The sequence below is a fragment of the Mandrillus leucophaeus genome, unplaced genomic scaffold (assembly GCF_000951045.1).
Source record: "Mandrillus leucophaeus isolate KB7577 unplaced genomic scaffold, Mleu.le_1.0 Scaffold680, whole genome shotgun sequence".
Lineage (NCBI taxonomy): Eukaryota > Metazoa > Chordata > Mammalia > Primates > Cercopithecidae > Mandrillus > Mandrillus leucophaeus.
Window position 1 is genome coordinate 56,727 of NW_012107364.1, and position 11,403 is coordinate 68,129.

General features: G+C 49.3%; 1 long non-coding RNA gene across 1 annotated transcript in view; it reads left to right on the forward strand.

The window, feature by feature from the left end:
- LOC105555324 overlaps positions 1-9,780 on the forward strand; it is a 13,950-nt gene extending 4,170 nt beyond the window's left edge. Inside the window, exon 3 of the long non-coding RNA XR_001008457.1 lies at positions 8,485-9,780. This is a non-coding gene — a long non-coding RNA (uncharacterized LOC105555324). The remainder of the gene's footprint in view (positions 1-8,484) is intronic.
- Positions 9,781-11,403: the final 1,623 nt, after the last annotated feature.

Below are 11,403 nucleotides of genomic sequence, written 5' to 3' on the forward strand. Positions count from 1 at the left end.
TGAGCATGGGTTCCCCTAAACTTATACAAACAAAATGACTCACAGTTTGCCGGCCCTCCATGCCCTCCATGCCCCCTCTGAATCACCAGCAAACACTCTGTGCCCTGAACTAGGGAATCATTGCATGGTCTTTGCCCCAGTTACTTGCCTGGAACAGATAACAAGCAAACTCTCTCTGGTTAGTTGCTTCTCAGCTGAATGGTTAGGGATCCTGTCCTGAGGTCAGGTCTGCAGGGGTGAGGACCTGATCCGACAGTAGGACAGCAGGAGACCATGGGGGGATCTGAGGCAGGGAAGGTGCTCAGGAGAGGACCTGAGAAGGAAGAGACAACTGTGGTCCTGGAGGCTCAGGGGTCAGGCCTAGAGCTTGTGTTCCTTTGGCCTCAGCAGGGGCCCTCTGAAGCGGTATGCCCAGCTTCTCTGGGCTGGCCATAGAATGTGTGAAAAACAGCCTCAGAACATCACCTCTTTTCAGGGTACACATGTGGGAGTTTGCTAGAGTCGAGGCAGCTTTTAAAGGTGGAGCTTTTCAAAAAGGGAAACTGGGAGCTGACCCCTAAGTTTGTCTTAGGAATAATGTACCCTGCAGAGAGTGCTTTGTGTCAGCCTCATTGAGAATAAAAAAAGCACTCCTTTCCCCATGATTAACGCTCATGTGTCAGGAAAGCGCAGTCAATGTATGCTAAAAATCCACTTGAACAATTAGCTCGCCTTTTTTCCTTATTTGCTTTCAAGGTAATTGTGTAGCTCCTAAGATCATATACTAGGTCGGCCTGAGAACCAATGTTTTAAGAAGGGGAGGGAAGGGCATTGTATACGCTGATGCTGGGACCCAATAGACGACAGGCCCCCTGGCTGGCCTTTGGTTCTCCCAGGAGCTGACAAAGGGAAGGGGCTTGGAAAGCAGCCACTGTCCTCGCCTAGTTTGGGCCTTTACAGACACACTTCTCCTCTTGGCAGCTGCTACGGCGTGGATTCTATACGCTAGCATGAAGCTGGAAACCCTGCCTACCTGGCTGGTGAAATGAGGGTGGCAGCTGGGGGAAACAGGCATCTTAGGAGACTAGAAATGTCCTCCAAAGGGACTTCACAAGTGCTCAGGAGACTAGGGGTGACTGTGTTAAGAAGGATTAGAGGTTGAGAGGGAGCCATGAGCTTGGGTCGTCACCCCAAGGAGACCATCCAGGCACACAGTTCCCAGGCTCAGGAAGCCTCCTCCAGTCCAGCAGGACCCTCAGGGAGCTGTGACTTCATGGAAGGTGGCTCTAAAAGCTTCCTTCAAGGCTCATCAAACTGGGTTTTGAAAGACTTTTTGATCCCTGAAGCTAATTTACACGTTATCTGGGGCCATGGCAAAGACTTGGCCCTAAAGTGGACAGAAAGAGGCTGTGCTGAGTGATGAATGAGACTAAACAGTGTTCTCATGCTTGGTGATTTTGATAAGAACGTACTACATAAGAGTTAAGAGCATTATAATTCCCTTTATCACCATATAAACGTGTCGTTTATCCGGAAAGCATACAATTGATTTGTACATGGGAATGTAATTAAGAAAATTTTCTGAAAATCAGATTGAATCTTGAGAAGCAATTTTCAAGTAAACAAAAACATGACATGTTAATCAGCACTGGATCTCCCCCACCCCCCACATAATGTGTATGTACATATTTCTCAAATTCAGACTGCAGCACAGCTGCCTCCTTGAGGAGGCTTCAGGGGTTCCTAAGCCTAAATTCTACCTCTAGGATCTTGATCCCTTAAGGGTTCATCCTGAGTTAAAATTTTGTTATCCCCGGAAGCAGAGATGTACTGACTCTGGTGATCTCAGTATGAATGTGTTATAAAATCTTCTAGGTGTCTGTGATGGGGCCTGAGGGAGGGTAGGAAAGGTGACGAGGAAAAGGCAGAGGGAGTCTGAACACCTTGCGTCTCAGGTACGGAGTGAAGAAATCACTAAGGTGAAAAACAGGCTGGGGCCCGGAGCTCGTCCAAGTCCTGATGAACAGTAAGTCCTGGGCAACATCACAGGTCACCAACATACCTTAAGCCCCAGGATCAAACATGGTGGAAGAGCACAGCCATCTAGAAAAGCAGAAAAAAGGCCGGGCGTGGTGGCTTACGCCTGTAATCCCATCACTGGGAGGTGGGTGGATCACGAGGTCAGAAGATCGAGACCACTCTGGCTAACACGGTGAAACCCCATCTCTACTAAAAATACAAAAAATTAACCAGGCATGGTGGTGGGCACCTGTAGTCCCAGCTACTCGGGAATCTGAGGCAGGAGAATGGCGTGAACCCGGGAGGCGGAACTTGGAGTGAGCTGAGATCGCGCCACTGCACTCCAGCCTGGGCAACAGAGCGAGACTCCGTCTCAGAAAAAAAAAAAAAAGCAGAAAAAAGGGAAGATTTTCCATCTTGAACTTGTGAGCTGGAGAATTACCATTAGTAGCCCACTAATAGGTTGTGGCTGATGAGTCACTTCATAACACACTGAGAGCCACTTTTGACACTCCCGGAAAAGGCAGGTTAACAAAGCCCCTCTGTAGAAGGAAGACCCTCATTGCTCAATGCATTCAAGCTTTTTTGAACCTTGCTTAGGCTGAACTGTAAATGTCTTGACTGGTCTGGGCTCCTTAATGCAACTTCTTCCCACAGAAGCCATCAGGAGCCAGGTCTAGGAAGCTCCTCTCCCACACCTGCCTTAAAAGGCCCAGCTCTGCTGGGGAGTAAGGTTCATGGGGGCCATCCCAAGGCAAAGGGGAATCTCCACCATCACCCACCGCAACCACATGGTAGCCACTCTGCAGCCGGTAGGCGTGAGGCATGCTGCGCTAACACAGGAGGGCGGAGGCTCTGCCTGACTTCCCGGAAGCCCAGTTCGAAGCCCAGGACAATCAGCAGGTGCTATGGGAAACTTGGCTGGCAGGCACCATGTCATCCTGTATGATTGGCAGGACCGGCTCCCGCCTGAAGACACCAATTCTTGGCAGCTTCTGACAAGGATTGAGAGGATTTGTGGGAGACAGCCCTGAAGCACTGAGCCCTCAAATCAATGAAGGGATTGTGCTGGCGCAGACCCACAGCCATCCAGCTCCGTCGCTGATGAAGGTCTGAACTGCCATAGTCTGCCCCTTTGGTGTCAGTGTTAAAGGTCGGTTTTAGGTGAGTTTCAACCAGTGGCTGTAGATGGGTCCTTTGTTTACTTACCAGTTTCCCCACATCCTTTCTGAGACCATTGCTAGTTTTTGTCTGCACCAGTCTCGGAAAACAACTTGGACGCCACAGGTGAGAACACCAATGGGCTCCAAGCCAGAGCCTGGGCTTGGGATGGGGTGGGTTACCTCGGCATACTCAAACATGCAGAGGTCGGCGTACATTTCTGTTGGGGTGATCAGACCCAACACCAGGTCGTGGGGGCGATGAAGTCCAACGGAGTCAAAGGAATGAGAAAGAGTTTGAGAGAGAAAGTGGGACCAGGGGGCCATCAAAAGTGTGGAGGCTGGGAAGGCCACGAGCTCTGGGAGCCCACACTATTTATTGTATTTATTGTTGCTCAAACAAAGAAACAGGTTGTGAGGATGTGGGGGTTGAAAGGAAATGGTGTATCAAGTGAATGAGAAACATATGGCTGTTTAAGATAATGGGAATGCTAGAAGCAAGGAGCCAGCAAGTCTAGCAGACATGCAACCCTGCCTCAGCTTCTCTCCTAACACTCAGCTTTTCTTCCAACACATTTCAAGCTGCCCGCTCCTCTTGTACAGTTTGGCGGCCTCATGGAACTTCCCCTGGTAGGAAAACACATCTGCCAGAAACAGGTCATTGTTGGTCTCTCCCCGCTTCTTCCTCTCCTGGAAAAATTAGAAGCACAGGAAATGGCCTCTGCAGCCATGGGCAGGAAGCAGCCTTTACAAAGGTTAGATGTGGCTATTTCAAGTGAGGCCCCTGGACCTTCCTACTGGAACCTGGGCTTGGCTCCTGGCTGTTGTCTCTCTCCCCCAGGTTCCCGCTGGGAACACTTGACAACAAAAGCAGGTTTTTACCAGACAAGCAAAGATCAAAAAAAGATGCAAACCTTTGTTTGTTTAATGGAAATTCCTCAGGGTTGCTTTCCTGTGTATTCCAAGGCTATGACTCATCCATGACCCCTAAGCTCCAGAGATCTCCCAAATCTGCAAGCCCTGTTTGGCAGAGTTGTGGCTCATCCTTTGGCAGAGTTGTGGCTCATGGGGATGACAGAGCAGGAGAATGTTTAGGGTTTCTGCCCAAGAGGGAGACCAATAAAATAGGATGACAAGTCTCACTATGTCCCTACTTTTAAAGAGAAAGTAAGAAATCCCACATGCTGAACATCCACTAGGTTCTGGGTATATACTTTACACACACATGGCCCCTTTATTCCTCTCAGTGACCCTCAGGGTAGGTCTCACTACCCAAGTATTAGAGTGAAGGATGCTGAGACTCAAGAAGAGGAACAGGTCAGGGTCAGACAGAGCTGGAATTTGGATGCAGTTCTGTCTGACTCCAGATATTCCTTGTATCACGTAACACTGTCTTCTGAAGCAAGTGATGTCCCCAACAACACACACACACACACACACACACACACACACACACAGAGCACAGCTGAGGATAAAGCTTCTTCCTTCTGTGTCAGGGAACATTCACTTGTCTACAGCTCGAGTATTTGTAAACACTCAGTAGCACTCAAACCCTGAGCCCTAGCAGTTTCCTTTTGCTTGTTTTCTAGCAAGAGTAGCATATCGGAGGACGATGAGACATTGAATCAAACTCTTAGACAAGCTGGTGAAAGTTTTAAGGACTGAAGGCAACATACTTCCACACTTGACAGAAATCATCTTTCAAAAATCCTGCACGTAGTTCAGGCTTATGAAACAAACTAATTCATAATAGTTGGAAATGAATTAAAAGCTTGCTGTGAGATAAAAGATAGATTTCGGCTGGACCTGATGACTCATGCCTGTGATCCCTACACTTTAGGAGGCCGCGGCAGGAGGATCACCTGAGCCCAGGAATTCAAGACCAGCCTGGTCAACCTAGCAGACTCTATCTCTGCAAAAAAAAAAAACCCAAAAAACCTCCCCAAAAAAAGGTTTTACTAGGCATGAGAATGAGTCCATATCCATTCTAGGCCCCGGGATATCACCGTGATGAATAGAAACGATCTGTAGCACTCAGCAGGTGCCTGTCAACATGGGTAGGTTCCTCCCCGCTGTCAGCAGGACAAGAACATCTCCCCTATCCAAAAGGCACCCACTGAGCATCCGCAGTTCTCTGGAATTATGCTGAGCACCCAGATATGGGCAACTAAGCCCCGAGCAGTCGACGTGGGGTGCACTTGAAGGCACTTCATTGTTTTTTAAGAGACATTCTTAAGAGTTTACTTTAACCCATTTCCCAGCTCATAGCACACGAGGCGAGGCAGGCATTTTGACCTTGGTAAGACCTGACAAATGAAAATAGTTGGACCCCATGGCCATCAGTTACTTTTGTAGAGAGGAAAATTATGTTCCTTGCCTTCAGTGAAGACCCCTAGATCCAGGCCAGTGGATTTACAAGTGAGAGTCAGCAGCACTGGGCATTTTGGGCAATGGCTCCGAACAAGCCCTTTACCCCAGAACATACAGATGCCCCTTATGACACGTGGGTGGGGAGGGTACTTGGCAGAGAGAGCATGAGCATAGGAGACAAGACTGTATTTGAATTCCACTGAGCTTTTGGCTGTGGACCCATGGGGACGTGGCATCGTCTCGCTGAGCCTTAGTTTCCTCCCGCATGGAATAGGAAGAGCAACAGTACCTGCCTCATTCAGTTAACGTGAGGATCTAGAGTAGCATTAACATAAATCACGCGTGGGGCACAGAGTAGCTTCTGTTATGAGGTGTAGCAGGCTGTGAGCTCCTGTCGGCCTCTCTCCTCAGCTCTATGCCCACTGAGCTTGGCACAAGGGTTGGCCCATGACAGGTGTTTATTATGCGGAAATGAATGAGAGGGACAAGACATTTGCGGATTTCCTCACTTTCCAACCAGGAATTCAAATGTGTCTCACATTCCTATACCCTTACAATAAATCTGTTCAGGAGAAAAAATGTGTACGCCTTGTAACAGACAGCCAGGCAGCACTGAGATACACAGAAATTAAGAATAGTGTCTAAGGGCCAGGTGTGGTAGCTCAAGTCTGTAATGCTAGTACTTTGGGAGGCTGAAGTGAGCTAATTGCTTGAGCCCAGGAATCTGAAACCAAACTGGGCTACATGGCAAAACCCTGACTCTACAAAAAATACAAAAAAATTAACTAGGCGTGGTGGTGCGCACACGTGGTCCCAGCTACTTGGGAGTCTGAGGTGTGAGGATTGCTTGATCCCAGGAGGTCTAGGCTTCAGTGAGCCACGATTGTGCCACTGCACCCTGGCCTGGGGGACAAAGCGAGATCCTGTCTCAAAAATAAATAAATAAAAAGAATGGTGCCTACCACCACCCAGCGCCTAGTTTCCTTTGCCCACTGCAGGCCTATTGGGTTTGGATGACAAGGCCAATACTCTCAGCCAGGAACAGCGGGGCTGGGGGTTGCTCCAGAGCTCTGGGATGCTCAGTTCAGACTGTGGGCCTTGCTTCCCAGGTGCATTTCTGGGAGTGGAGCTCAGCTCGTGCATTTGGGAAATCCCTCAACACTATCAGATTACTGGAGTCTGAGAGGATGGTGACCGACTATTCGCCACCATGAGGATACAAACCATTTCCTGAGAACCTACTGAATCCTCACAGCAGCCTGTGAGGTAGGTCCAGTCTCTTTTTACAAACAAGAAACCCAGCCCTGGAGAGATCAGGAACCCATCTGCCTCAGTCAGCTATAATGTGACAGCTCACACTGCCCACTGCTGTCTCCCCCTGTGTGGCCACTCTGCCCCTGGAGCGAGGCTGTGACCTGGATGCCCAGTCGCCAGTGAGCTCTGCTCCCATGTCCTCAGGGCTTTTGCCTGCTGTTACGGTTTGGCCATGTCCCCACCCAAATCTCATCTTGAATTCCCACGTGTTGTGGGAGGGACCCAGTGGGAGGTAATTGAATCAGAGGGGCAAGTCTTTCCCATGTTGTTCTCATGATAGTAAATAAATCTCAAGAGATCTGATAGTTTTAAAAAGAGGAGTCCCTCTGCACAAGCTCTCTTTGCCTGCTGCCATCCATATAAGCTGTGACTTGCACTTCCTTGCCTTCTGCCATGATTGTGAGGCTTCCTTAGCCACGTGGAACTGCAAGTCTAATTAGACCTCTTTCTTGTGTAAATTGCCCAGTCTCACGTACATTTTTTCCCGCAGTGTGAAAATGAACTAATACACCTGCCACAAGGGCTGCCCCTGAACCCTGAACCCCAAGTTCACTTTCTTGACAAATAAGAATGCTTCAACTTTTACCTCAGTGCTGCTGATGAGGTCTTGTACTCTGATGAAGGCCTGTGGGGAAGAAATAAAGAATAAAACCAGCTTGCCTTCTGGCTTCAAAAGTGGGTGATTGGCTGGGGATTGGGAAGTCAAGCTCACCTAGACAGTAAGCCACAGAGGAGAGGAAGGGAGCAAGCAGGGATTAATCATCACGTGTGCAGGAGGTTATACCACTCAGCGAGGCACGGCTTTATCCCTGAAATTGGAACATGCAAAGAACAGCAAAGACATCTCGGTTGCATCAGTCATTTTGGGATCAGGTAAAACAAAACCATGATGCCACAGTCTGTGATGGTGCCTCCTTGGGAGACTCTTGACCCAAAGAAGAACAAGCCGGTCTGACCCTCTGGCGGGGCAGGCAGCATCACAGCAGGAGAGGGTGAGATGCATGGACTGATGAGAGACTGCCTTGCACATCTTGGTGACATGGGTAGAATGCAGGGGACAGCTATGCCTACCCAGTGTTGCCACAGACACAGGGGACTCAGAGGCCCTGGTACTGCAGAGGGAACGGAGGAGGAGAAAGCTGAGAGGGCATAAAGACAGATTCTGGAAGAAGATGGAGGGGTAGAGAATGAATCCCACCAAGTCCATGGAAGGCAAACTCTTATGTAAATCCTAAAATTGCAGCCCTTGCCAGAGACTTTAACTCATGGACCTCTAGAAGTTTCTGAGGAACAAGCAGACTGGTGTTGGCTAAGCCAGTTTTGCTGCTTTCAGATTCTGCCCAGGATTTGGAGGAGCATGAGCCACCAGGTCAGGCTGCTTTCAGGTGGCTTTGCTGTCACCATTTCCACCAGCTGTGCTTGCTTACATTGCCCCATTCAAAATGGGCTGACCTGTGCCTAGAGGAGGCAGCAGCTCCGGAGCCCTTTGAACCAAACATGCAGAGCAATCCTGACCACTTGCAGCCTCCACTCAGCAGCACAGCATCCTCCCTCCTGAAAAGACCTCGGGAGATAAGCGAGTCCCCGGCCTCTGGCTGCCTTGCAGGTGACCACAACGCAACTTCATCTTTTCATCCCACAGGGCCAGGCTTCCTGTCAGAGACTGGGGACCCAGGGAGAAACATGTCCCGGCCCCTGTCCCCCTCCACAATTCAGAGGCCCACATTCTAACCGGGGAGGCTGGCCAATTAAACAGATCATGACATCTAGAGCTAAGAGCTCTCTGACTACGAACCAGATGCTTGGAGAACACAGATGAATGGTCTGAGCATGAGCAGGGGCGGGAGGCAGCGTTAAGTGAGGCATCAGAGTCAGAACATGGCAAATAAGTGTTTGTGGAGAGGAATTCGTAGAAAAGGGCAATGTGGGCATCACATGGGCCAAGGAACAGAGGGGTAGCAGTAGCTGTTGTGCCAAGCGGCAGGTCTTATACGCTACCCTCTAGATCTGGGTTTCCTTAAAGCAACTTGAGAGGACAACCCTGCAAAGCCTGGCATGGTGGCCGAGAGGGAAAGGAGCATTCGAGGTCTCAGTCCTTGCCCTGAGCCTACTTCTCTGCTTCTGGGCTCCAGCCATCTTTGTGGAAAGGGGCCTGCTACTGACACCCTCTCAAGGGTCTTTCTAGCTCTAGGTCGGCTGTGCTGGGGTCTAGGATTTGCCCACTGAGAAATCTGTTTCTGAGTTCCTTCAGCCTGATGCATCCTGCAATGTCACGGCTCCTGGTCAGAGTGGTCAGAAGGCCCCTGAATGCACTCAGTAGAGGGAAGCCTGGGAACAGGGAGGCACCTGCAGCTCTACTCAGGTCCTGGCCGGAACTCAGCAGCTCTTCTCTGCCATCTAGTGGGGATGGCAGTCCGTCACTGGGGACCACCCTGTGCAAACTGGTGAGCCTCAGTGCCTGTCCCAGAGGAAAGAAAGGCAGGGGATACCGGATTTAGATGAAATAGCAACTCCTAGCCTATTGTCAACATCGTCTGGCTTTTTCAAAACATATCGTACTGATTTTCTTTGTTTTTGACACAGAATCTTGCTCTGTCACCAAGGCTGGAGTGCAGTGACATGATCTTGGCTCACTGTAGCCTCTGTCTCCCTGGTTCAAGCAATTCTTCTGCCTCAGCCTCCCAAGTAGCTGGGACTACAGGCATGCGCCACCACACCCAGCTAATTTTTGTATTTTTTTTAGTAGAGTCAGAGTTTTACCATGTTGGCCAGGCTGGTCTTGAACTCCTGACCTCAACTGATCTGCCTGCCTCGGCCTCCCAAAGAACTGGGATTACAGGCATGAGGCACTGTGCCTGTCCCATGTTGTACTTAATAGACATTTACTATATACAGTTATTTTTTAATTTAAATAAAATCAATGAATAGTGTTATTTTTAAAATCTTGTGGCTTTTTTTTTTTTTTTTTTTTTTTTGAGACAGGGTCTTACTCCAGCCCAGGCTGGAGTGCAGTGGCTGGATCTCAGCTCACTGCAAGCTCCGCCTCCCGGGTTCACGCCATTCTCCTGCCTTAGCCTCCCGAGTAGCTGGGACTACAGGCACCCGCTACCTCGCCTGGCTAGTTTTTTGTATTTTTTAGTAGAGACCAGGTTTCACCGTGTTAGCCAGGATGGTCTCGATCTTCTGACCTCGTGATCAGCCCGTCTTCGGCCTCCCAAAGTGCTGGGATTACAGGCTTGAGCCACCGCGCCCAGCTAAATCATTGTTACACAACAATCACTTCCTTTGTTTAGTAATGGCTAGCATCTGTACAACCATTCCTGCTTTAAATTCCCCTTTACAGCATCTCGGTTAAGCCTCATGACTGCAGCAGGCATTCTCATCACCCTCATTTCAGAACTGGGAGGACTGGGGCTCTGAGGCACTGTGCCTGTCCCATGTTGTACTTAATAGACCTTTACTATATACAATTATTTTGTAATTTAAATAAAATCAATGAACAGTGTTATTTTTAAAATCTTGTGGCTTTAATATACCCTTTCTATTCTCAGGGAGTGTTTTGGGGATACAGGCTGGGGAGTTAAATAAATGAATGAATAAACTTAGTTGTTATCCAGGCTGGCCTGAGGTCCCAGAGCCCGTTACGTGGCACAGCTGGTTCTCAGCCAGGCTTCTTAGTCCCGGTCTGGTCCAGTCTCCTCTCTCTTCATGCCTACAAGTCTTGACCTAACCCAAGGCGGGCATCACATCCCTCTTTGCCACTCCTTCAGTATCAGCCCAGGAGTATGCACAAAATGAGCAGCTCATTAATTGACTGTGGGGAGATAAAGAGGGAAGGGGTAGGAGAGAAGGGGTTGGAAGCCATTCCTTCCTCCATCTCAGGTTCTAGATGGAAACACAGCTCAGGAACATACCTGGGCTTTTCCTTATGTGCAGAAAGGGTCAGATGTTTTCAGCCATCTCTCTAGCTTTCATAGACTAGGCCAGGAAAGGACACAACGAATCAAGTCCATGAATCCCGCCATGAAGGTATGTGGGAAGTGTCTACATTGCTGTCAGAATCAGAGACCTTGACCTTAGCTGGCAGATGCTAAGAAAAGCAGCATTGTGTGCAGCATCATGGCCAGTGATTACACCGATAATAAAAGCCGCCATTTACGGAATGCCTATGATGTGCCAGGCTACTACCAGGTGCTTCCCATAGATGACAGCTAATAAGAGTGACAGCCAGAATCTGAGATGCTGCTCCTGGATCAGGCTTTACAGGAACCTTCCCATTCGATCCTCAAAGCTTTGTAAGGATGGGGCCTGTCATCACCCTACATCTATAGAGAAGCAATCTCAGAAAGGGTGTCACCTACCCAGGCCCACAGTGAGGAAGTGGCTGAGCTTAGATCTAAGCCCAGGTCAGCCTAACTCCAGAGGCTGCTGCAGTCTGTGGCCTTTCCGTGCCAGCTGGGTCCCCATCTGCCTTCTTAAGGGACCCCACAAGGACCAAACTCCAGCTTCTGCTGGCTAGATGCTTACCTTCTTTGCTGTTTCAAAATCTAAACCTTCTAGA